Source organism: Danio rerio, chromosome 8 (genome assembly GCF_052040795.2).
Source record: "Danio rerio strain M-AB ecotype USA chromosome 8, GRCz13ab, whole genome shotgun sequence".
Taxonomy (NCBI): Eukaryota; Metazoa; Chordata; class Actinopteri; order Cypriniformes; family Danionidae; genus Danio; species Danio rerio.
In genome coordinates, this window is record NC_141028.1 from 10,272,761 (window position 1) to 10,294,287 (window position 21,527).

Consider the following 21,527-nt stretch of genomic DNA (forward strand, 5'->3'; position numbering starts at 1 on the left):
GAAGTAATGTAGATTTGAATTTTCTAAATCAAAAGTTGACAGAATAGAGATCAACATCCCATAATGCAATTCACAACCCTAAATAAATCGAAAACACAAAAAATAACATATTTTTTTACAGTGTGTTATTTTACTTGTATAACTAAGATGTTTGCACAAGAGTTAATGTACACTGCGCAAACACTAAACTTTGCTCTGGTGCACACTGAACGTCTTGTTAACTCTGTTAAAATAGAACTACTGAACCTAAAGCTGAATGGAAGTGTATTCACAAAATAACAAAACCATTAATGAAACAAACTAAAACTAAATTTAAATTTAAAGCTAATCAAAAAAGGGTAAAAAAATAAAAGCTAATTTAAAAATGCAAAACCTTGCTGCCATCTTACATTGGACTTACCACCACATCTCAACTGTCCAGCAAACAGACTGACAAGGTTTGATTTAAAAGGCACAATGTTTCTTTAACAGATCTGCATTGATACGGTACAGACTGAGGCTCATTTATCTACTCTATAGGTCAATAAAAGCTGTATGGGGCTCCAACGACTGACAGTGAAGACTTGGTCTTCGCCCATGTGGATTAGTTTACAAACCTGCCAAGGCAAGCAGCAAAATAAATCAGCCTGTTTCCTGTAGAACATTTTTAATCCACCAGCCATCATTTGGTCATGTTAAAGTGCTTTTTTTTTTTTTTTTACATTAACAGATTTGTGTGTGTTGAGCACCATTTAAGACAAGGTTAGCATCTCCCAGCTATAATTGTGGAAAAAACTGGATAATTTGAGCTTTTGTCAGCTAATTTCATCTTCCGGGTTTAAAATAATTTTTGGGGCGAGATCAAAATCAACGACAACGCAAAACTGCAAGTGGAGTGATGACGCGTCGGTTTCTCCTTATTATTCGTAGCAGAGTTTTGTTATGCTATAAGAAAACCCTGCTTCTTAATTATTCATGAGAGCACGTGCTTTCCGAAGGCAAAGAAGACCTGCCAAGCTGTGAGACCCAATGACTTGGTGAGACACGGGTCGTATGTGTTTGTTCCCATGATCCACTGGGTTTTTTGTATGTTTTTCCTGGCGATTCTGTCAGGCAGGCATTTTTGTCTGAGTTGTATGAGAATTGGAGAATGGCAGACTTTTATCAGTGGAGTTTGTTACAGTCTATAGTTCGTTATTGACAGACACACATATACACATAAAGACACACATAAAGATCAGTCCATTCATCAGCGGATTGTTTGTATGCGAGTTTATAAACAGACCAGCTGATCTTTGCAGCTTTAAAATGCTCCAGTGTCCCTGTGTTTGTAGTTACACTCGATAAACAGTGGTGAACTCTGTGAACTGATGTACCTCAAGGCCAATCACAGTCATTTCTGTTGAGCATGTGAACACTTTGGCAAATCAGCATCGTTTAAGAAAGAATGTTAGCGGGGGGCAAATGTTAGCGGGGAAAAAATGTAAGTGGTATATGGATGTTTTTAAAATGTTAGTAATTTAAAATTTAGAACAGAATTCCAGTATCAAGACAACACTACTTAATAGTAATGATTTGTGGTCAAACTTTGAGAGGTGGAAGTATTATGATTTTAACAATATTTAAACTTTTCTGAAACGTGTTCAGTAAAGCAACAAAGAGGTTGCAGATAATGTCAAAATGAAGCTTATTCCATTTAAAACCCTGCTAACAAAAAATAAATATTATATAGCTTATAACTGAGAAATATTTTGTTGTAATGAGGAAAAAATTTCTTAAAATCCCGTTATCACAAGAAAATACATTTTTATAACATAATTGAGAGGGGGAAAAAATAGTAGCCCGTGTGTGGCAGCATTGCGTCACCGTATCTGGTCTTGAAATATAAAAAAATCTGCCTTTTTTCGTTTTTGTTTTTTTGGTGATTTTATTTTTTATTATTCAATATAAACAATGAACATCAAACTATTTTTAAGTTTTGTTTATCCGTTGTTCACCATGAAAAATATTTCAATTTTCATTTCTAAAAGAAAAATTCAAAGACTAATATACAAGGACACCACAGGCCTCCAACATCTCTCTTTAGCCAGACTGACATGCATCCAAACACAAGGTGACACCTCAACGGGGGTGACCTTCATGAAGACTGATTCTGGAACACCAGGGCCAGACAGCCCAACATCAACCAGCCTCTGAGCGCAGATGTGTTGCTGTGTTGCTGTCATTTCTCTGTGGTGGCGGAAGAGCGGAAGAAGGTGTCTGCACAGCACTTCATCAATATTATTATGCTGGTGACACATGCCAGGACTGGAAAAATCAGCCTGCTCATGTTGGTTACTTTCTAATTGGAGAGCAGTAAATCACTGAGGCATTGTAGGCATTCTCAAATTAAGCTATTATGAACTCCTCTTGTTATGGAGAACACTAACTAAAGGTATTAAAGAGCCTATATTGAAGAACTTCGAAGTATTAATAGTATTTAAGGGCAATGTGTAAAAAGCTTGTAAAGAAATGCAAAAAACAAATGCTTTGATAGAAGTGGCAAAAAAAAAAGTGTTTAAGAAATAAATTCTGCATCGATTCGAAGATTTTCAATTCTCTCTTGAATAAACTGCGCTTAGTTTTCAACAGCAGATTGCGCCGTAAGCTTTGCAAACAGCCGTACTCTGCTTGCCTTCAATTCCTTACAAATATCCCTTAAACCGAAAATAATTAGGTTAAAATAATGAATCTAATATAATAAAGTTAGGAAAGGTTTAAGCGAATTACAAGTGTTTACATTAATCTTAAAGCCAACTCAGCCAAGCACACAAGCACTCGCCCTCATAAACATGACTATACGGTTAAAAGAAATTGCCTAGACCTAGTTGAAAATTGACTAGAAATTGCCTAGTTGTAAAAAACGAAGCTAAAGGCTGATTTATACTTCTGCGTCAAACGCACGCGTATGCTACGGCGTTGACGCATAGCCCAACGCCGTGGCCGTCTGCATCGCTGACGTGCACCTCTCAAAAAATATAACTACACGTCGCAACGACACATAGCGCAAGCTCTGTGATTGGTCGGTTTGGTAGCGCTGACGAGTCAGGGCAGGACCGAGAGCCGCGCGAATGGCGTGACCCTGATGGAGCAATAGTTTACAAGTGTGGAGTCCTGTGAAGGAGCTCCGGATGGAAAGTTTTGTTTTGTGTTTACCTCATAGTTAAAGTTGTTGCACATCCGCTGGTTCATGCCTCAAAATGAGCGAGTTTGAGCCACTTGTACATTCAGGAAGTGTTCAGGAAAAGCAAAACACCAGCGAAGAAACTCGACACAGAGGAACATTTACACCTTACTGCCAACTAGCGTTTATGAAGTGTTAATGCAGACCAACAGAGACAGCGCGCAGAAGTATAAATGCACCAGGCTTAAGAATCAATTTAAGAGAGACTAGGGGAATTACCAACCTACAATCACACATCACCAAATTGGCTCTATCACTGTCTCTCCACTCCACCAATAGCTGGTGTGTGGTGAGCGCACTGGCGCCGTTGTCCTGTGGCTGCCGTCGCATCATCCAAGTGGATGCTGCACACTGGTGGTGGTGTTGAGAGACCCCCTCATGATTGTGAAGCGCTTTGGGTGTATGGCCATACACAATAAAAATGCGCTATATAAATACACATTACATTACATTACATTACATTACATTACATGACATCACACGGGTTCAACCACGCATAGCGGTTGCAAAAAAAAGACGGGTTGCAATAGCAAACATGTCGTGTTGTGCAGTAGGATGCCAAAATCGTAAGTCGAAAAATGAAAAACTTAATTTTTACTGTACCCCACACTGCTTTTAATGCCAACCGCAGACGTCTTTGGCTAACAGTCATCGAAAGAGCTGAATGGAGTGAGGACCTCATTTAAAATGCTCGACTCTGCATTTGTCATTCTATATCAGGTAAGTTCACGCTATGCTGAATCATACACATTACTTGTTTTTGATTGCAGCAATGATTTCAGCAAAAACAGTTACTGTGGACACTGAATGCTTAGAATAAAATGTAAAAATGGACATTCACATGCCCTGCCGTACAGGTGCAGCTCACTGTCAGAATGCAGTAGTTTTGCCTGTTGATGATTACCCAGGCCTTGTACAGTTCCATCTTCTTTCCTTGTCTTTGGCTAGGCAGAACCTCGGTTTTTAGCACTACAAAGTTTGGAATCTGGTAATCATGGAACATTATTTCTTGCACATGACCACACAGAACAAAATTGTTGGCATTCAAAGACTTGTAGGCCTTTAACCTCTCTCTTGTAAAATCACTTGTAGTTTTAATAAGATAGTTGTATATTTCGGGCTGGATGCTTGGCCATTTAGTCTTATTCAATATCCATTGGAAGGATGCTATCGCAAATGCACCTGTCAGACGATCGGCGCTCAATTTAACGTAATTTTTGCAGAATAACTGTGCTTATCACTGGGTGACAAGCTGTTATAATACGCTGCAAGCATTATGTAAATAATATATGTATAATATGTAATCAACATAAATTTCTCTTTACAATATAAATCTCTAGAACAACAACAAACTCTACCGCATCGGATGTCATTCCCTTGCTGTAAATGCTAGCGCTCCTGGTTTATTTGTGCAATCTTGATGCGAGCGCATCCTAAATGTTTACAAACCGGTAATTCGCCTATAGTGATGTACTATTAAAAATCTATGCAGAATGGATTTCTCTGACCATTTTTGACACAGCTGTACTTCCACAGTTGTCTATACAAGAATGTTGACTTAAGTTTTTGTTGACATGAGATATTTTAACAGGTAAAACAAAATTATGTGATGTTTAAAGATGCCGCAATACTTAATATTTAGCCATTTGGTATAACCAGTTTTGGTGAGATTCAAACACGGGCCACCTGCGCCACAGTCCAACGCTCAACCGCTGGTTCACATGAGCACTGAGAGGTTTGGCTTTTTCACGGCCCTTAATCCCATTCCCAGCGTAATTAAACTGACATATACTTATCAAATAATTTATTTACTGCTGGTTTAAAAGATTTAAATTAAACTTTTTAACTTAGTTTTAACAAGCAAATGTTTTTCTCTGGATTATTCTATGTATTTTTTTTATTAATGAAACCTATTTCTTTGTGAAGTGAATGCTTTAAGTTTTACAATTTCATCTTTTTCTATCATTATAAAATGTATTAATTAGGATTGTTTACTACTTGCTTTTATGAGAATTGTTCAGTGTTAGTGTTTACTGTAAGAAAGCATTCTTTATATGACTTCTTTATTATTCCCAGAGCAATAATATTGTCAACAATGTGCCATGTTCAAATCCAACACAATCAAAGCAAAGTTTAGTTGAGGGGACACCTCAGATCCTGCGGAAAACTGTCAAAGCTAAACAACCTACAACAACAAAACAGAATTATGTAAGCCAATGCTTGACAAATGGGATTTTTTTTTTTTTTACTTCAATAACAGATTCTAGATGGGCAGACACTAGAATTACAGAGTAGTTAATTCAGACTACATAGTGCAATTATGTTAAAAAGTAACAGACATTTCCATTACTAAATATTCCTCTCCTCATTTACTGAAAAACCTCAAATATAAATTAAAAATATACCCTTCCTGACAAAAGTCCTGTCGCCTATGCAAGTTTTAGGAAAAAACAAATAATAACTTGACTTCTAGTTGATCATTTGGTATCATAAGTGGCTTATATGAAAAGCAAAGGCCTCTAGATTACGCTTAGTTTACCAGAATAAAATATGATCATGCCTTGATTTTTAAATATTAAATTAGGACAGTAAGATCTGACTTTGCTCAGACAAAACAAAACAGAAATAACGTACAGTATAGAATATAAAATAATGGTGCAGCAGAAAAAGAACTAATATTGTGTATGACTCCCGTGAGCTTGGAGGACTGCATCCATACATCTCTGCAATGACTCAAATAACTTATTAATAAAGTCATCTGGATTCTGGAATGGCAAAGAAAGATTTTTTGGATTCATCTTCAATGCCTCCACCTCCATTGTATTCCAGACATGCTCAATAATGTTCATGTCTGATGACTGGGCTGACCAATCTTTGAGCACCCTGACCTTTTTTGCTTACAGGAACTTTGATATGGAGGCTGAAGTATGAGAAGGAGCGCTATCCTGCTGGAGAATTCGCCCTCTCCTGTGGTTTGTAATGTGATGGGCAGCACAAATGTCTTGATACCTCAGGCTGTTGATGTTGCCATCAACTCTGCAGATCTCTCGCATGCCCTAATACTGAATGTAACCCCAAACCATGATTTTTCTTTCACCAAACTTGACTGATTTCTACTTGAATCTTGGTCCATGCAGGTTCCAGTAGGTATTCTGCAGTATTTGTGATGATTGGGATGCAGTTCAACAGATGATTCATCAGAAAAACCATTTTTCTGTCACTTTTCCAAATGATGAAGTCAAGTTATTTTTTGTTGCTCTTACAACGACAAGACTTTTGTCAGGTAGTGTATAGAACTACCGCTTATGTTTATTGGACAAGCAAAAAATGTAATTTAGTCATCATTTATCTTCCTTCACTTGCTCCTGTTTAAGTTTCGTTCTTCTGTTGAACACAAAATAAGATATTTTGTAAAAGCAGAAAGCCTGTAACCAACTATTGACTTCCATAGTATGTTTTTCCTACTATTAAACGATTAAAGGTTTTCAGCATTCTTCAAAATACATAAAAAAGAAACTCATAAAGATTTATATCAACTTAAACATAAGATATTAGTAAGTACATTTTCATTTTGCCTGAACTATCCCTTTAAAAATAACTACAGACTAATTCTGCAAGCATTGCACGTTCCTCTGGAATTATTGTGGTCCTCGAAGCCAACTTCCAACACATGAAGTCAAAGGTCAAGTGCTTTCTTAAGCAATCAATAGAAACCATTACTTAAATTTGGGCTAACGAAAGCAAGTTAACTACATCACCAAAACGAAGCATTGATACGGGCTTTTCAGGAGAGAAAAGCCAAGTTAAAGACTCTTAAACCATCTGTCATAACCTTATGATGATAATATTCCACAAAACCAACCCACTCAACATGCACCCACGCCTCAAAATGCCATTCTGAATCAGACCAGCAACTGTCAAATGTGTTCCTACAGATTCAGCCTTTAATGTTTTTCTCATTACCGTATATTACACAACGTTTTCATCAAGTCAGACTGGATTACTCTTCCTATTTCCCCATTCCATCAGTTTAACCTGCACCCAAAGTGGTTTCACCTGCTGGGAAATCAAAGTGCACTGAAAAAATGATGCATTGGTTTGATTTAAGGTAAGTGGTTGCAAACCATTTACATGTGTTGAATTTAAACAAAGAAATTAAGTTGAACATTAGTCAATTTAATTTGTTTAAATTAGGGCTGGGCAATATGGCAAAAATGCAATCTCGATAATTATTTTCCATACTGAATGATAACGGTATGTAATTCAATATAAGTTGTTAATGCTTACATATTTAAAAGAGTATCCCAACAATGACTAAAGCTACAAAAATTAGAGGGTCCTTTAAATGGCACAACATAATTTCGGCCAATACATTTTCGGTGGCGGAAGATTTGGTGCATCTTTATTAACAACACACTTTTAGATTCCCATAGTTGCACATTTCAGCTGTGATTGGCTCTTAGATCATTCATTTATTTATTTTTAAAGATTTATTTTTGGCCTTTATTGAGAGAAGAGGACAGTATGTTAGACAGGAAAGGAAGTGGGAGAGAGAGAGGGGGAAGGGGGGGGTGTCCTCGAGCTGGGATTCGAACTCGGGACGTCCTGAAGTGCTACTGCACCATATGTCAGTGCTAACCACTAGGCCAGTGGTTCTCTGTGGAACATGTACGTGTACGCAGCCTTCCTTCTAGTGGTACGCGGATGAATGAAATATGTCACGTACATGCTACACACATTTCAAATTTTATTAAAAATTATGTATATAATATGCCATATATGACATTTAGCATATATTTCATATATACGAGGCAATCTGCCACGAAAGACAATTTTTTTCTGAGGTGGCACTTGATGAAAAAAGTTTGAGAATCACTGCACTAGGCTATTGCGCCAACAGATCATTCATTTATTAATTGTCTTTTCCGCTTAGTCCCTTTATTAATCAGGGAGCGCCACAGCAGAATGAACCGTCAACTTATTTAGCATATGTTTTACGCAGCGGATGCCTTCCAGCTGCAACCCATCATTGGAAAGCTATAAGATCAATATGTGGTAAAAAAGTCCAGAATATATCATTGTTATTGACATAAATTGTATCACTAATCGATATAATATCGTTTATAGGCTCAGTCCTAGCTTAAATTTTGCTCGCATAAATAGTTTGCAACCACTTACCTTAAAAAAAATTGTACATTTAATAATAATCAAAAAATTTAGTGTGTGCTGGAAGAAGTATTATGAGCTTTAAATGCCAGAAAATGATAGCTTTAATATCAAAAATTTCCTACTACGTTCACAATTATGTCGTAGAATTATATAACATCACATCATGTTTTGAATGAGTGACGTTACGCCGTCAGCGTAAAATACGTCATCGATAATGACAGGCGTTTACTGTAATATTACGTGTGAGAAAATGAACAGGTTCAACAAAACTACCACACAAATAACTATACTCCTTTAATAAACACTGCGTGCGCCTCTGAGGTAATTCCGATGACACTGTTAGGCAGCACATCACGGCTGAATAAAACTCATGACTCCCTCAAGATAAGACGACAAGGCATAAATAAGTCAAAATAGCGAAATTAAACATTGATCGCAGCCAGACTGCTGACTAATCCACAGTAAACCACACATAAACACGCTAGCCAGGTTAGCTAGTTAGCTGGCTTTAAAAAGCAGCATTAAACGGTCGTTGTACAGGAATGCGACAAAGATTTCTCTTTAATTTCAGTATTAGATTTTAGTTTCCCCGTTGTCCGTTCGCATAAATCATCAAACAATCTGTCGGTTTTCATTCAGACAGCTCAACCGACCGACCGGAGCAGGATATCACATACACACACTTACTGTCCGGCTCGAACAAACTCACACAAAAACGGCCTAAATCTACTTTTTCTGTCACACTATGATGCTTTCTCCACTTTAAGGTGAAATATGAGAGTGGGACAGGACGATATGCTGGGTGGTTTTCTTACCCGTGGAGTTGAGATCCGTGTGTGCTTGTGTAAAGTGAGTGTGTGTCGCTCGTGTAATCTTAACAGCAGTAATAATATCCCAAAGCCGCCGCGCGCTCCCAATAGTCCTCGGCCATGATCCTTTACGGCTGCTGCTGCCCGTCCGGTCTCCAAACCTGCTGGAGCGACTCCTCTGGACCCCGCATGTCTCACTATATAGCTCCTTCACTCTCCAGAAATTGCTAAAACGTTACAGCAGCTGTTCCTTTCCTATGCCAAATCCGGACTGGAGTGGATCATGGAAGCGACAGAGCAGCTGCGAATAGATTCAGGAGTCACTCACTCGCTCCACTAGGACTCATCGGATAGGCTGGGGAACGTGTAATTATGCCATTGAGCTCATTTTTGTGCAAAGCGATTTACACCTCTATTTAATTAAAGTATAAACTTAAATGAGCTGATTCTGTGAAATATACGTCCACGCAATCTTAAAGTTTGAATATGAAGTAAGATAGGTCACCCCTACTAAATTAAACTAGCTAATAGTGAGCTGATCCGAATTTCGTTGAAGCTATTTGGACCGTACCATTCAGGAGGAATGCGCAGGGGAGAGACAGTGGGAGTGCAGTGTGTAATGCAGAATGCAGTGAGCTGTTTCATGTCATGCTGAGCTGTTACATTTTTGACATATTGTTTGTTTATGAAATAGCGGTATCTATCTATCTATCTATCTATCTATCTATCTATCTATCTATCTATCTATCTATCTATCTATCTATCTATCTATCTATCTATCTATCTATCTGTCTGTCTGTCTGTCTGTCTGTCTGTCTGTCTGTCTGTCTGTCTGTCTGTCTGTCTGTCTGTCTATTTTTCTATCTAAAAATAAAATATAAAAAAGTTATATAAACCATATAGGCCCACAATAATATAACTTATTAGTTTTTAAAAATGTATTAAAATAATTAAATTTCTATGATGTATTTTAAGTAATAAATTAGCACTCTATCAGATTATTTGAGTTCTGGAATTAATTAATCTATAATTGTATGCACATAATAATGCTAATGTATTTATGTTTATTAATAATAATAATAATAATTACTTACATTTATATAGTGCTTTTCTGGACACTCTCAACTCTCTACACATTGGAGGAATCTCCTCATCCACCACCAGTGTGCTGCATTCACTTGGATGACGCGACAGCAGCCATATTGCAGCAGACCGCACACCAAACCTCAGCTGATTGGAGGAGAGGAGACAGAGTGATGAAGTCAATTATGAAATGGGGATGGTTGGGAGGCCATGATGGACAGAGGCCAGTAGGTGGACAAATTTGGCTAGGATGTCGGGGTTAAATCACAGAGAGTCAGGACCTCAGTGTAACGTCTAATCCAAAAGACGCACTCACTTGCCAGTAAAGAGTCCCCATCAATATACTGGGGCATTAAGACCCACACAGACCACAGGTTGAGCGCCCCTTGCTGGTCTCACTAACACCCCTTCCGGCTGCAACTTAGCTTTCCCATGTCATCTCTCATCCAGGTACTGACCGGGAGTAACCCTGCTTGGCTTCAGTGGGTGACCATGTGAGAGTTGCAGAGAGCTAGCTGCCAGCCAATTGTATATAATGAACATATATATATATATACATAAGATTTAAACTATAAGTCATCTATTGTAAATTAAACAAACAAACAAACACTGCATTCTGGATTTCAAAATAGATGTATTATTATGTTATTTTAAAAGATTTTAAAGTCTGTCATTAATATATACATAAATAAATCAAAAATACATTTGAAAACAATAATAATAATAACAAATATCTCAAGTAAAATAAAACAATAAATATTCCAAAATCAACCAATTAAAAATAAGACACATTAATTGGTATAGTTATGTTTCGAATATGTTTATCACTTTACACCTTTTTAAAATAATTATATTCTTGACTATATGACTTTTTTCAAAATTACTACAGGCCAGTAGCCAGGGGGGGTCGGGTGGTTCGGAAGGCCCACCCCTCACTGAAAAGGTCCAGAATTTGTCACACATTAGCTCATTTGACTGCTATTCCATCCTGAATAGAAAATAACAAATCAAATAAGGCTTTTAAGAACAAGCGGAACCCTCTGTTGGCTGTCACTTTGGTGTGACTTCAGCTAATCAGTTTTGTTGAATGCAAACAAATATTTTTTATGAGTTCAACAGCTGTGCAAGATAACATAATCTGACATGAAGTCATGTTTCACTACTTACCTACTGTATTGTTTTTAAACAGAGAATATATATTTCAGGGCAGCACAATGACGCAGTGGGTAGCACAATTGCCTCACAGCAAGAAGGTCGCTGGTTTGAGGCCCGGCTGGGTCAGTTGGCATTTCTGTGTGGACTTGGCATGTTCTCCCCATGTTGGCGTGGGTTTCCTCTGGGTGCTGTGGTTTCCCCTACAGTCCAAAGACATGTACAGTAGGTGAATTGGGTAGGCTAAATGTAAGTGTGTGAATGAGTATGTGTGGATTTTTCCCAGTGATCGGTTGCAGCTGGAAGGGCATCAACTGCGTAAAAGATGTGCTGGATAAATTAGCGGTTCATTCCGCTGTGGCAACCCCAGATTATAAAGGGACTAAGCCAGAAAGAAAATGAATGAATTTAATATTTTACAAGTAACTTTTATTGTAAAACTTGGACATTAAAGCAAAAAATGACCAATAAAAAGGTGTGTAGCACCAAAAGCGGCCCATATTAAAATAAATTTAAATGCTAATTTGGCTAGAGTTGTTATCCATGCATTTTCAAATGTACTATTTTACAAAAGAGACTAGAAAATCATGACGCTCTATGTTAATATTATTATAATGCTTTATTTTTTTATTATTCAAATGACCAAGGAAAGTTAAATGTGTTGGCCAGTCTGTTATTTAAAAAAAATGATATTAGGATAGTTTTTAATTTAAAACTTTAACAGATTTTGTCAGCGCATTAGCCTAGTGGTTAGCTCGCTGACATATGGTGCAATAGCACTTCAGGGCGTCCCGAGTTCGAATCCCTGCTTGAGGACATTTCCTGACCCTACCCCCTCTCTTTCCTGTCTAAAATACGGTCCTATCCTCTCAATAAACACAAAAAGGCCAAAAATAAGTCTAAAAAAAAAAACTTAACAGATTTCTATTTTTTCTAATGACGTCATATGTAGTTGTATGTATATGGAATGTATTGTGTATGTAAAGTATTGAATGTAATGTAGTTTGTATTTTAATAATAAGCATTTTTCATATTTCTTTATTCTAAATGTTTAGGAAGTATTTTTGGTACATCAAAAAGTGTTGTTATGATGACCACCAGACAAGTGATTCCAGCTAAAAATATAGCTTTAAAAATGCCACTAAAATGTAGTATTTAAATCTCAGAATTAAATAGAAAATGAGGCGAATAACCACCATTTTGAAAACAAAGAACCATCTTTTTCAACAGGCTGGCTACAGTGCTACCCAATTCACTATTTTCAGTGTATTTATCTGTCAAATCTGTCTAGAGTGAGCACATATAACAATATTAAATCATTGTGTTTTGAATATCCAGACTGATAATGACAGCATAATTGCAATGGCAGCACAGATTCATATGATAATTAAGCAGAATGAGCTTGAGAGCATGTGGGGAAACCTAACCTAACCTGAACTGTGTGTGGTGTGTGTGTGTGTGTGTGAGTGAATCCCCTCAGTGACTCACCACTCAGGCATGCATCAGAGCCCCCAGCGCTCACTTTAGTCCTGGAAACCCACTGTATGGGGGGTTGCATCAATGTGCCTTGGGTGCAAATGAACATTTCTTTTGTTCCTGTGTTAGTTCCCAACATTTCAGGGATGAAACTGAATGCCAGGAATTCTCCAGAGGTTAGTATTTTGTGCACGGCAAGAGCTGATCTCAGAAATCAAAGCGTGGGTAGCTGATTCACTAACTCAATCATGTCACTAGGCCTGCAACTGTTACTTTTAAAAGAATGTAGTGTTGCGCGTGAAATGATAGAGTGTAGATGGTTTTATTGAAACTTCATTCATCTATGCATTGGAAATAAAGCAGCATAAAGGATGTTGTTTTTCACCAGCCACGCTCAGATGCCTTTAATTATGTGTAACTCTAGCCATCGGCAAGGGCAGACATATATGTTCGACCTTGTCTTGATTAAGAGAGCACTTGTGGGAAAAATGCCTCTGTTGGCCACCAGTAGCCACTGTTCAGTCAGGTCAGGTGACTTTTCTCAAGACCATGAGATGCCAATGCTTTTTATTATTACTTGCTATGATTATCACTTAATGCAAGACACTGCAGACTTAAACTTCAGGACTTAAACGAGGACAACACATAATCTTTAGCAACACATGAATACACTTCACTGAAAATGTATTTTACACATAGACATCTCCTTTTTGGAAAGGTCACTTATAAAGTGTAAACCTGCAGGTTTTCTCAAAACATTACATTTTCAATTTTTTTCAAACTACTTATTTATAATGAGCTAAAACAACACAATTATTGAAGTTTTTTGGAGGCAACTTAATTGTTTTATGTTCAATGTACTTAAAGTCCACCTTCATGTTGTTGCAATACAAGTCAATTGTGTGGAACTCAACTTTTTTACAGCTTTTTAATACTGTCCACCCTATAAACAAATACTTAACTTTTCAGATTTTGACTTTGATGTGGTAATAAAGTCACAATTTGTAAAGCTGCTTTGGAACAATAAGTATTGTGAAAAGCACTGACAAAAGTCTTGTCATCAATCCCAAATGTAAGAGCAACAAATGATAACTTGACTTAGTTGATCATTTGGAAAAATGGCAGAAGGTAGATTTTTTTTCTGATGAATCATCTGTTGAGCTGCATCCCAATCATCACAAATATAGCAGAAGACCTACTGGAACCCACATGGACCCAAGATTCTCACAGAAATGAGTCAAGTTCGGTGAAGGAAAAATCATGGTTTGGGGTTACATTCAGTATGTAGTGTGTGAGAGTTTGCAGAGTGGATGGAAACATCAACTCCCTGAGGTATCAAGACATTTGTGCTGCCCATTACATCACAAACCACAGGAGAGGGCAAATTCTTCAGCAGGATAGCGCTCATTTTCATACTTCAGCCTCCACATCAAAGTTCCTGAAAGCAAAGAAGGTCAAGGTGCTCCAGGATTTTCCAGCCCAGTCACCAGTCATGAACATTATTGAGCATGTCTGGGGTAAGATGGAGGAGGCATTGAAGACGAATGCAAAGAATCTTGATGAACTCTGGAAGTCCTGAAGAACACTTTCTTTGCCATTCCGGATGACTTTATTAGTAAGTTGTTAGAGTCAGTGTAGAGATGTATGGATGCAGTCCTCCAAGCTCATGGGAGTCATGCGCAATATTGATTCTTTTTCCTCTGCAGCATGACTTTATATTCTATACTGTACATTATTTCTGTTAAGTGACAAGACTTTTGTCTCAGCAAAGTCAGACCTTACTGTTCTAATTAAATCATTAAAAATCAAGGCATCGTCATATTTTATTTTGGTAAATTAAGCGTAATCTAGAGGTCTTTGCCTTTCATATAAGCCACTTCTGATACCAAATGATCAACTAGAAGTCAAGTTATTACTTGCTGTTCCTAAAACATGTATAGACTTGTCAGGTAGTGTACAAATAAACTTGATAGTTATTGAATTGGATTGGAGTGCTTTTTTCAGTCTTGTAAAGAAAACATCCAAAATGCTCCTTTATGTGTTTCTTTTATAACACGTAATCAATTAATGTCTGTAGATGTAAATTACAGTACCTATTTTTGGCAGTTTATTTCCCCAAAACTCCAAAACTCTAAAAAGCAGCTCTTACATACACTTAACCTCACAGTTTTATTCTATATTCTTTATATCTATAGCTTTTTACAGAGGTATATTCATTCGTTCATTTTCTTTTCGGCTTGGTCCCTTTATTAATCTGGGGTCGCCACAGCGGAATGACCCGCCAACTTATCCAGCATATGTTTTTACACAGCAGATGCCCTTCCAGCTGCATCCCATCTCTGGGAAACATCCATACACTCTCACATTTACACTACGGACAATTTCGTTAACCCAATTCACCTATAGCACATGTCTTTGGACTGTGGGGGAAACCGGAGGAAACCCATGCGATCACAGGGAGAACATGCAAACTCCACACAGAAATGCCAGCAGACCCTGCCAAGGCTCGAACCCGCGACCTTCTTGCTGTGAGGCGATTGTGCTACTGCGTCACCATGACGCCAGGTATATGTTCATATATAATTCGCCTGATCATGTATTTTATTCAACAAAAAGGCATTTGCAACTTTTTTCTAAACCCTAATAGAGATGAATTGCTAAAATCCCCCCCTCTTTAAACTTTTGACACCAAAATAATACCCAAAATATACCAAATTAATGATTAAATAAAGCAAGAATTCTGAACCTGAGATTTCCTCCGGTGTTCAGATTAGAATTAGAGCAAGAATTGTATTCAAATGACTAATTAATCAGTTTCCACTGTAAAAAGATGATCTGTTGACTTTACTTAAAAAGGTGAGTAAATCCCTCCCCTTAAGATTATGAATATGAATTACGGTATGTGTATAATTATAAAACTTCATTAAATTTCCAAGTTATAAGACTTTACTAAGTCTTTTTAAGCAACATCAACTTGTCACTTTTAAGGCAATATGTTAACTTATTCTCTTTTTTTATAGTAAAGTACCGTTTTTACAGTGTACGCAATAAATCAACTTATGAAAAACAGTGATAGCTGTTTGTTTAAGTATTACTACACTGTAAAACCCAACAGTCAGCTTTATCAAATGAAATAAGTGTGGTTAACTCAAAATTTACTGAGAATTAATTCTACTCATTGGAAAAGAGTTCTGGGTGACGCAGTAGGTAGTGCTATCGCCTCACAGCAAGAATGTCGCTGGTTCGAGCCTCGGCTGGGTCAGTTAACGTTTCAGTGTGGAGTTTGCATGTTCTCGCATGGTTTTCCTCTGGGTGCTCCAGTTTCCCCCACAGTCCAAAGATGTGTGGTACAGGTGAATTGGGTAGGCTAAATTGTCCGTGGTGTATGTGTGTGAATGAGTATGTATGGATGTGTCCTAGAGATGGGTTGCAGGTGGAAAGGCATCCGCTGCGTTAAACATATACTGGATAAGTTGGCAGTTCATTCTGCTGTGGCAACCCCAGAATAATGAAGAGACTAAGCTGAAAAGAAAATGAATGAATAAATGAATGAATGAAAAGAGTTTTGAACTCAGTGTTGAGTTAATTAAACACCTTATTACTTCCACTTAAATGGAGTAAGTTCACAGTACTCATACAGATACATTTTTTAACTCAAATGGTTTGTCGCAATTGGTTTCCTCAAACGGTTTGAGTTGTGTTTTACAGTAGTTGGTTTGAATTCTCTTCATTTATTAGGTTTTACTGTGCTCAAATTGCTTCATTTACTCAAATAGATTAAGTTCACAGCACTCATTAGGATTAGTTTTTGAACTTAAATGGTTTGTTGCAATCGGTTTCCTCAAATGGTTTAGTTACCTTCACTTTTTGGGTTTTACAGTGTTGCAATATTTAAATGTAATTAGAAATAGGGATGTTATTAAAATCTCCTTTATGGTGGTGAACAATAATGCAGGTAAGAGGTGTTAAGTGGTTGATACTAACCTAAAAGGCAAAGCCATTGACGCGTGCGTTAATGCTGCATTCATTAGTACAGTCACATTTCAAGAGCTTCACATGTTGACAGCAACACTATTATGCAGCATTAGAGCAACACAGATGCACAGCACAGAACAAAAGACCACCAGAGCTGTTTCACCTCTCTCTCTCTCTCTCTCTCTCTCTCTCTCTCTCTCTCTGTGTGTGTGTGTGTGTTTTTTTCTTTGTGCATGTATGTGTGTGCATGCATGCATGCATGCATGTTTGTCTGTGTATTTGTCTGTCTGTCTGTCTGTGTGTGTGTGTGTGTGTGTGTGTGTGTGTGTCTGTGTTAATATTTCTTTGTGCATGTGTGTGTCTGTGTTTGTCTGTGCGCGTGTGTTTGTTTGTATGCATTTGTATGTGTCTCTGTAAGTTTGTCTGTCAGTGTTTGTGTGTGTGTTTTTTTGTTTCTCTTTGTGTGTGTCTCTCTATGTGTGTGTGTCTGTGTACCTGTTTTTTCTATGTGTTTGTGTCTGTGTTTTGTGCATTAGTGTCTCTCTCCATTTCTCTCTCTGTCTGCATTTGTGTGTGTGTGTCTGTGTTTGTGTGTGTGTCTGTCTGTCTGTCTGTCTGTGTGTGTGTATGTGTGTCTGGATGCACCGGCTCAAGCTTCATTATGTGTGTGTGTGTATGATTTAGATAGGGAATGACATGAGCTAAGGGGACATATTTGGGATCCTGTAACCTTTTTCTTTGCTTTCTCATAAGCCTCATGAATAGTTCAGGTCAGTGGGTTTGTCTGAATCTCTGATTTTACCATCCATGAAGGAAATCAACATGAATTTCTTATGTGTTCATGTGTATAGGTGTGATTTTTGTATAGTATTAGAATGTTGTCATTCCAGTGTTTTACATGGGAGAAAATCTTACATGCTGGCTATTTTAATGTATGTACTATTAAGACTTCATCTTGATATGGTAGGCGACGCAGTGGTGCAGTAGATAGTGCTGTCGCCTTACAGCAAGAAGCCCTTATTCATAGCATACGTATCTACAGGAGAGGAGAAACGAAACGTCCACAGGAGAGGAAGAAAGACATCCACGGAAGAAGGCAAGTGGGGGAGAAGGTGAGGTGAACCATCCCACTACAATTCCAGCTGATGAGTGACTGGAATAGGTGAGTTTATGTAGTGAGTGGTGATTGATGGTGCAGGTGTATGTAATTAGTATTTAGGTGGTTGTGCACGAGTGTGGTGAGAGGCTGGTGAGGGAAAGCGGTAATTGAAGCTGCAGGAACGAGCCGAGGATGTGACAGCGAGTACAAACTGGTAACAGCGGGAAAGCCGTCTATACGGAGGTAAGGGCCTCACGTACTTCTGGCTACGTAATTTGTGATCTCCAGAAATGTATATATGGCTATGTTTTCAGAATGAGCCTTTGTTGCAACTGATATAAAACAAGTTCAGTCATTTACATACAAGAAATCAAAACTTGGTGGATTAATTCTGATTTTCAATCAACAATAACATTTTTATTTTATTACTACTTCAGTTACGGGTGAAGCAGTGGCGCAGTAGGTAGTGCTGTCGCCTCACAGCAAGAAGGTCGCTGGGTCGCAGGTTTGAGCCTCAGCTCAGTTGGCGTGGAAACTCTGTGTGGAGTTTGCATGTTCTCCCTGCATTTCCGTGGGTTTCCTCCGGGTGCTCCGGTTTCCCCCACAGTCCAAAGACATGCGGTAAGTTGAATTGGGTAGGCTAAATTGTCCATAGTGTGTGTGTGTGTGTGTGGATGTTTCCCAGTGATGGGTTGCGGCTGGAAGGGCATCTGCTGCATAAAAACTTGCTGGATAAGTTGGCGGTTGTGGCGCTGTGGCGACCCCGGATTAATGAAAGGACTAAGCCGATAAGAAAATAAATGAATGAATATTACTTCAGTTGCAAAAATAACTGTTTATAAGACATTTTATAAGAGCTTTGAATAATAAACAATTAATCTCACACACACACACACACACAAACAAATATATTTGTGCATGCGTGTGTGGGTCAAAATAAGTAAATAATTCACAACGATGAAAAACCATTTATACTCATACTGAGTTTCTAAATAGTTACATTTTAGTATCCTTGTTACACTTTAACTACATACTATAATACTGAGTGATATATTAAAAATGTGTACTATATGGTCAGGGTTAAAATGCGGGTTGGGTTTAGGGTTAGTTGCATGTAATTATGCATCATTGCTTGTATTACTTTAAGTATTACAGTAAGTATATAAAATATTTAATTTTATATACCAAGATTACTTTATAAGTGTTACTGAATAGCCAAAAATACTAAACAAATTAATGGAAAAAAATACATATAACTGAGTATCAAAGCAGTAAATACCAAAAAATGTGGGATGAAAATGGACATACTTCTCAAAATCAGCTAAATATCTAATTTAAATATATAATATTTATAAATATAATATTTAACATGCACAAAAATGTATTTATATATTAAAATTGTATAATATGTTAAAGAATTATGCATCTACATATGTGCATGTCAAAAATAACAATTTAGTAACACCATTAAACGCAATCTTCAACAGTTCAATAGCTAATTTTCTCTACATGTCGTGTTTCATTCAGTGCAATACTCTTCGTGTGCTTTTGCAGTAAACACAGCAGGGCTTCATGCTCAGCATATGTCTGAAAAGGGTGCTGTGAGGCCCTACTTTTATCAACATTACCCATGTGTCGGTCGGTTTGTGAAAGGGGGAGGAGAAATGGAGGAGAGAGCGTGGCAGGCTGAAAGCCACAGCAGATTACAACCTGATTGGCTAAAAACTGGATTAAAAACTCAGCCCAGTTGGCAGAGGCTCAGGTTTCCTCGTGTATGAAACATGCTGGAGTTTTTATGACTGCTGCATGTGCATGACCCTCTCTCTCTCTCAACTCAATTCAATTCAATAATTGCTGTACTGGCATGACAAATATTACAAATGTATTGCCAAAGCATAAAAAAGAACATGGTATGGTTAAAAAGAACAAACATATATACATTATATATATATATATATATATATATATATATATATATATATATATATATATATATTAATAAAGTCCCTTTATTAATCCGGGGCCAAAGCATTTATAGTGTTTGCGTTAAAAAGAACATCACTGTAAATATTCATTTATTAATTTCTTTTTTGCTTTGTCCCTCTATTCATCAGGGGTCGCCACAGCGGAATGAACCGCCTACTTATCCAACCTATGTTTTACACAGCGGATGCCCTTCCAGCAGAGGCTCAAACCAGTGACCTTCTTGCTGTGAGGTGAACGTGCCACCCACTGCACCACCGTGTCACCCACTATGTTGTTTTTTGTTTTTTAAATATATATATGTTCTTTTTAATGTAAACTTTAGAAATGCTTGGCAATACATTTGTAATATTTATCATGCCAATAATATGTGTGTGTGTATGTGTGTGTGTGTCTCTCTCTCTCTCTCTCTCTCTCTTTCTGAATTTAAATGAGCTTTACTGGCATGACTTGCACAGTATTGCCAAAGCATTGATCGGTACATGAATAATTGACAAACAAATGTAAAATACAAAACAGAAAACATGAATAGATCTGTTAAATAATTAAGCAAAAACATCTAAAACATATACTTATGAATAACGTATACTTAAAAATAAGTAATACAATAAATAATAATAATAAAGGCAAGGCAAGGCAAAGCAAGGCAAGTTTATTTATATAGCACATTTCATACACAGTGGCAATTCAAAGTGCTTTACATAAACAAGAATAAAAGAAACAAGTAAAATAAAAATAAAAACAAATAATAATAATAAAAATGCGTAAAAACAAAACAAAACATAAAAACAGGTAAAATGTGATATAAAAGAATGAAGAAGAAGAGAAAAACATGATAGTGCAATCTGTTGGACGCAGCACAGTGCTCATTCAGTAAAGGCACAGCTAAACAGATGTGTTTTCAGTCTTGATTTGAATGTGCCTAATGTTGGAGCACATCTGATCATTTCTGGAAGCTGATTCCAGCAGTGGGGGGTGTAGTGGCTAAAAGCTGATTCACCCTGCTTTGACTGAACTCTTGGAACTTCTAGTTTATATGATCCTAAAGATCTGAGTGATCTGTTAGGTTTGTATTCAGTGAGCATATCTGTGATGTATTTAGGTCCTAGGCCATTTAGTGATTTATAGACCAGTAATAATACTTTAAAATCTATTCTGAATGCAACTGGCAGCCAGTGTAAAGACCTGAGGACAGGTGTGATGTGCTCCGATTTTCTGGTTCTGGTTAGAAATCTGGCTGCAGCGTTCTGGATGAGCTGCAACTGTCTGACTGTCTTTTTAGGAAGACCAGTGAGGAGTCCATTACAGTAATCCACCCTGCTGCTGATAAAAGCATGAACAAGTTTTTCTAAATCTTCACTAGAATAAAGTAAAACATTAATAAATATATACTGTACAGTTGAAAAAATAAATGATCACCCTCCTGTGAAATACTTGAAATTCTTGAAATATTCGTGAAATATTTCCCTAACGATGTTTAAAAGAGCAAGGAAATTTTCACAGTAATTTCTATAATATTTTTTCTTCTGGATAAATTTTTTTTGTTTTATTTCGGCTAGAATAAAAGCCGTTTTTAATT

At 37.3% G+C, this 21,527-nt stretch overlaps 1 protein-coding gene across 4 annotated transcripts in view; it reads right to left on the reverse strand.

Annotated features, from left to right (window-relative positions):
- Positions 1–9,453, reverse strand: part of cdk16 (cyclin dependent kinase 16) — an 84,504-nt gene extending 75,051 nt beyond the window's left edge. For all 4 annotated transcript variants that reach the window (XM_087264262.1, XM_087264261.1, XM_087264260.1 and 1 more), the window contains exon 1: positions 9,187–9,453. The gene's annotated coding sequence lies outside the window, so the exon portion shown is untranslated. The remainder of the gene's footprint in view (positions 1–9,186) is intronic.
- Between the last annotated feature and the right edge of the window lie 12,074 nt (positions 9,454–21,527).